Below are 6,341 nucleotides of genomic sequence, written 5' to 3' on the forward strand. Positions count from 1 at the left end.
CATTTTTACCTGCAATCAATCCCAGCCGGTCAAATTAGAGTATTTGGTTCGATTCTGGAGTGTTGCCCTTGTCGCGTTTTGTTTTGGATTTTAATGTAAAGTGTTTGTTACTCGTCTATTATTTGAGTTGTTCCGCAGAAATTTTCCTGCCTGCCTGCAGGCCTTCTTTTTCCCTTTTTGTTCGTTGACAGAGCACTGTGCAATTGCATCCCCATTCCTGCCTTGGCCACCAAAAGGCGCCTGGCAGTATTGAACAAACAAACAAACAAACAAACAAACAAACAAATAAAAACCATGTGCTAATGATTACAGCAGTGGGGACGAGTACTTGTCTGTTGTGTTCACTGGCCCGTGTCTTGCTGCGCGCTTTAATTACCTCAAACGTGGTTTTCCAACTAGCCCTGGCTATACCTTAATGAGAGATTTATTGCCCTGCCCGACGTCAATCGAGTGAGGCCGCAAGCCAAGGTCTCTATGGCAGCTGAGCCAGACGACGGTTTCGCGGAAGCGAGTAAGGCGGCCTGTGTTGCTCCGACTCGGTACAAGCCACTGTAAGGGGTGGAAATGTTGGGTGTCAAGTCTGATAAAACGCTGTGTTATCGAACGGTACCCTGACGACCCTGACCCTGTACCTTGCACACCAATCTTTCAAGAAACAAGCATTCTAGGTGCAATAAAAACGCATTCGGAACTTGAAATTGTTTTATAGTGTTGTATGTAACCATTTCGACCAACGCGTAGAGGTAAAAGCGATAACTAGCCCATGTTTTTTCAGATAACTTGACGAATTGCAAGCCCTTAGGCCTAACTAAATGCAGCGTGTTTACCTCGCAAGAACGCCACCTGGCGAAGCAATTGTCTAGCTTTTGAAGAAGCATAGCTTGTTGGGCCAGTTGGTGCAGAGTAAGTGGAAAACCAGCGGAAAGGACGCGTTCACAAGCAGGAGAAGTACACAGGACAACGCTGAAAACACAAATGAAATATTCTTTACTTGGTGAACTGCCAACAACAGAACAGGGCGCACATGCTCGAGAGCTACCACAAACGCTATCAAAACAACAAGAACAAAATTGATTGAGCGGCAGAAGATTGCATGTGACAACCTATGCCCCATTCATGAACCTGTACTCTTTTGCCGTGAACCTGCCAGAGCTGTCACTGACGCATTCAGTTCCTAACTGCTTGATTTTGAAGGTTTCTAAGATTTCTCGTTCAATCTGCGTTTTACCGCGGCCGATGATTTTGACATTATGGAACAGAGGGGTGCAGTCTTTGCAGTGGTTGCAATGTTTTGGCAGATTTGCTTTGGCAGAAATGTTTTGGCAGATTTGCAGTTATCAACCTGCACACAACATCGGTTGTGCACCTGGTGAACATGCTCTGGTGCTTGACATTACATTTCTTTTTTGTGCTGTTTTTAGAGATACGGGAACAAAGTGACGACAGTTTGGTGGGCGCAGAAAAGGCAACCTTAACGCCGTATTTAATGGCTACCTTTTTTAACGCTATGTGAGACTTTATGCAGGTATGGCATTACAGCAGGTCTAGATTCTTCACAAGGCATTTCATCTTTTTTGTATGTGACTTAAACTTGCTAGTCTCAGCAATAGAAACCAGGACGTCCTCAGGGTAGCCCGCTGACCTCAAGCGGACCAGCTGCCCTAAGAAACTCTTCTGCATATTGTGTGAACAAGACCTACGGACGTCCGTAGATCCGTCCGGAGGCGAGCGGGCATCCAGTATAGGTTTGGATATGGGCTTCACCACTTTTGCTGAGCACACCGATGTAAACACTTGCAGCCTCCGTTGCTGCTTGAAGGGATGCTGCTTCAAGGAACACTGCTTGAAGGATACGTAAAATAGGTGCTGACTCTAAAAAGGATGCCCCGCCGTGGTGGCTCAGTGGTTACGGCGCTCGGCTGCTGGCCCGAAATACGCGGGTTCGATCCCGGCCGCGGCGGCTGAATTTCGATGGAGGCGAAATTCTAGAGGCCCGTGTACTGTGCGATGTCAGTGCACGTTAAAGAACCCCAGGTGGTCTAAATTTCCGGAGCCCTTCACTACGGTGTCCTTCATAGCCTGAGTTGCTTTGGGATGTTAAACCCTAATAAACCAACCATCTTGGTCTTGTTGCTGCATGCCTGGAGTGGTGGTATCTAGAAGTCCTCACCTGTGTGTTCACTATGCAGGGGGTGACAATCCCAAGCCAGCGGCGGTATGTGGAGTACTATGCCAAGCTGGAACATCGTTAATAAAAGAGACGATACTGCTATCGCCCTTAAGGACTCAACCGATGCACTTATCCAGCCTGATGAGTGCGCGAATGTTCTGAACTCTGTATTTGTCTCTGCTACAGCGCTATAATACTTTCTCATCTTTTCCAGTAATCTCTTGACACAGCCTGCATTCCTGGCGACTGGAAGGTCGATTCCCTTACACAAGTCTGGAGATAAACATTCACCGCTTAATTATAGACCCATTTCTCTAACGAGCATTCCATGCAAAATCATGGAGCATGTAATTTACTCTCGCCTTGCATCATTCCTACTGTCAAATGCCTTTTTTAGAGATTATCAGCATGGATTTCGTAAGTCATTTTCCTGTGAAACACAACTCTTATCGTTTACGCATGATCTGAATTCCATCCTTGACTCGGGTTCCATTGTCGATTGTATATTCCTAGATTTTTCAAAAGCGTTTGACAAGATTTCACATCAACTGCTTTTTTTCAAACTAAGCAAACTTAATCTTGATACTAACGTTCTTGCATGGTTGCATTCTTTTCTTACTGATCGTTCACAAGTTGTCACGGTAAATAACACTTGCTCCTTCACTTTGACAGTCGAATCAGGCGTACCACAAGGCTCTGTGTTGGGGCCTTTGCTTTTCCTAATATATATCAACGACTTGCCTATTAGATTATGATCATCAATTAACCTTTTTGCAGATGACTGCGTCATATACCGCGAAATTAACAGTGACGCTGATGTAACTCTTCTTCAGTCCGATATTGATCATGTTCTTGACTGGGCTAACACCTGGAACATGGAACTAAACCCTAAGAAATGCAAGCGCATGCGTGTTTCTTGTTGTAATACTTCACTGCCCTCGTATCATCTTAATAATAATAGCATCCAATCTGTGTCTTGTTACAAATATCTAGGCGTTTTTATTTCTTCTAATCTCTCTTGGAACACGCCTGTAGATTATATAACTAACAACGCTAATCGCATGCTGGGCTACTTACGCCGCAATTTTTGTCTTGCTTCTAGTTCTGTAAACTATTTCTTTATAAATCGTTAGTTAGTACTAAACTGGAATATGCTGCATCTGTTTGGGACCACAGTCAAGAGACGCTCATCTATCAACTGGAATCCGTCCAGAACTGGGCGGCTCGTTTCATTCTTTCAAATTATCATCGAAGCTCCAGCGTCACGACTATGAAAAAAAGCTTGTCACTACCTCTGCTGTCACAACGTAGGAAAATATACCGTCTTTGCCTGTTCCATTAGATTTATTACGAGAATCCCATTCTTAAGAATAAAATGATATTACCACCCTTTTACATTTCACATCGCAATGACCATCGTCATAAGGTTGGTATTCCTTCACGCCAAACCAATCATTATCACAATTCATTCATCCCAAGTAAAGCCTTTGTCGTTTAAATCTGCTTTAACCAACCTGCTGCTTTCATAAACTCAAGAATCCTTAACACTGTCATCTTTTTTTTTTACGGTTGTTCCACTTGTTCTATATGCGCACATGTTACTGCCTTTTGAACGTGATTTCTCTTGTCGTTTTTGTTTTTCTTGTATGCTGTTGCTTTTTGTTGTTTTTATTCTGCGATATGCGCTGTTAATTTGTTAAATGTTTTGACGTAACCTGTTTGTTCGTTTTTTCTGTGAGCTTCATTTATGTCTAATTTTTAAGTGTATTTACAGCTGTATTTTTTGTTTCACTTTCGTGTGTAACCCACTCCCCTCTGTAATGCCCTCTGGCCCTGAGGGTAATGAAATAAATATACATAAATTTACTTACGATTTTTTTAGTTTTTGACACGTATGCTGCGTTGGGTAGCTTATGCTGCTTGTTAGCCCGATGCTTCGTCCAACGACGCCGCATTAGGTCAGTAAATGAGATTAACAGAATATGTTGTTATGTACAGATTGAGGTGCTCATTCGAGCAATTCGACTGATATATTTGGAATACTTTGTTTTCTTGCGTGCTGTGTTCATTGTTTTCATTTTCGAGCAGGAAATGTGGGGGCTAATTCCAATACCAAATTCCTCTGCAGGCTCATTTCGAAGACAAGAGCTTCGAACAAAACCGCGCGGACGGATGGATTAAGCCAGTGCGGTCCCAACGGTGTTCCCATTCAAAGGTCAGATACCTCCTTAACCTTGGTGTTTGTTACCATGTTGCTTATCGCCTCGTGGTGGCATTTGAAAACGTTGCATTATTTATTTATTTATTTATTTATTTATTTATTCAAAATACAGAAATCACAAAATATTAATCATAAATAGGCATTCACAGAAAGGGTCGCAACAATGCACATAACAGCAAAATTTGAGCATAAATAACAGCACCGCTAGAAAAAGAAAAAGACGACACTGGAAAAGGTGCGCTGAAGTACAAAACAAAAATTATAAAATAAAAAGAAGACAAGGCAGAAGAAAAGAACGCTCAAAAAAATACCTTTTTAGTTGTTGAAACATGAGTGCATAAGATGTTGGAATTTATTTAGATCAGATTCTGTGGCAATTTCTGATGGCAAAGCGTTCCATTCGGTTATTGTGCGTGGTAAAAAAGAATAGGCATAATGGAATGACTGGCAGTTAATGCGTTTAACTTTGTAAGGATGATCGCGACGTGGAAAGATAACTGGGGGTGGCTGAAAGAATTCATCATGAAGGGAAGGGTGGTGATAAAGCTTGTGGAAGAGTGATAGACGGGAAATTTTTCGGCGCAGTGCTAAGTTATCTAACTCGGCTTTAGTCTTCAATGAGGGTTGGAGTGGTTGGTGCGCATACATATTAAATTTTCTGGCGCGTCTTCTATGGACCCTTTTCAAAACTTTGGAGGTCGGCTTCTTGACACATCAAAATTCCTTCAAACCAGCTTTGAGGTCAGAAAAAGGTGCAGTGCTGCAGACATGTCACATATGAGCAATGCCGCGTACCTTTCCTTTACACGACACGCTGTCGGGATAAAGGGATTAGCATCAGCTTCGCCTAGCCATTCCTTTTGTTGAAGGAGGGTGAAAAACAGCTGCACCTGACGTTTACGATGGGCCGCCATGGTGAAGAGTCATTTGCAATGCAGAAAAGCTTACTTTCGGAGTTTTGCAAACGGACCACTATTTTAAATATGTAATGTGCTATTTTTCCTTTCCTATCTGCTTCCAGAATTTCCTAAAGAGCGAAGGCCACCAAGGGACCGAAGTGTGCACGTGCCTGCATTATTCAGTGATGACACTGCCGCAAAAGGTTCTTCACCAGAAGTGAGAAACGTCCTTCCCCTAAACACGCAAGAATATCCTCCAGCAGATTCATCGTCGGACGGGGTGATAAATGAGACATTGGTGGGTACTGAAAACAGCAATGCTAGTGAGCAACTTATTTCGACCACCACGGATGTACGGCCTCAAGAAACTGCAGTGGTTCGTGCGACCCAACCCTTTAATTCTGAGGCAGCAAAGCTCAGGAAGAAGGTAGCAGATCTCACAGCAGCCAATAATAAGCTGAAACAACGCCCTAAAGAATCTAAGAACACTGTTAAAAAACTACAGAAGCAGAATCGCAAGCTGCAGAAAGAGGCAGCTAATTTATCACGAAATACGAAGTTTTTAAATGAAGGCCAAATTCGTGCCCTCGGAACAACAATCATCCTCCACCGATGATGCGCACTGGTAAATGTGAGACGAATGGCTTATTTCTTTGTGTCCTTCCTTGGGACCGAAACGAACGCTTGTAGAATACAGTGGCTCGATCACATCGATTTCGCCAAGCCGTCAGATACATAGAAAGTAGCCTTTAGTGCTGTGTGCTGGGTCCTATATGCATGTGTACAGTGTACAGAGAGGTGCAAAGTTCTTGGATTAAAAACAATAGCCAGAGCCCCTGGTGGTGCTTTTTTTTTGTTTTGCTTGCTTTGCAGTGCTTTTACGTAAGACAAACGTGTTGGTTTTGTTGATCTAATATAAAACCCGAAAACGTAACAAAACGTATCCTCATTTATTAACACAGTTTGCGGTATATTTACTGTTTGTCTAATCATCAAGCTCCCGCCCGATGATGTCATATCCAATGCTAAAAACCGCCACTGTGTGGCGACA

At 43.0% G+C, this 6,341-nt stretch overlaps 1 pseudogene across 1 annotated transcript; it reads left to right on the forward strand.

The window, feature by feature from the left end:
• Positions 1 to 2,578: 2,578 nt before the first annotated feature.
• On the forward strand, positions 2,579 to 5,830 carry LOC149352544 (uncharacterized; annotated as a pseudogene). The gene is made up of 3 exons (XR_016289327.1): positions 2,579 to 2,587; positions 4,299 to 4,385; positions 5,413 to 5,830. The product of XR_016289327.1 is annotated as an uncharacterized LOC149352544 (transcript).
• Positions 5,831 to 6,341: the final 511 nt, after the last annotated feature.

The sequence above is a fragment of the Amblyomma mixtum genome, chromosome 3, assembly GCF_055824585.1.
Source record: "Amblyomma mixtum isolate Tamu chromosome 3, ASM5582458v1, whole genome shotgun sequence".
Lineage (NCBI taxonomy): Eukaryota > Metazoa > Arthropoda > Arachnida > Ixodida > Ixodidae > Amblyomma > Amblyomma mixtum.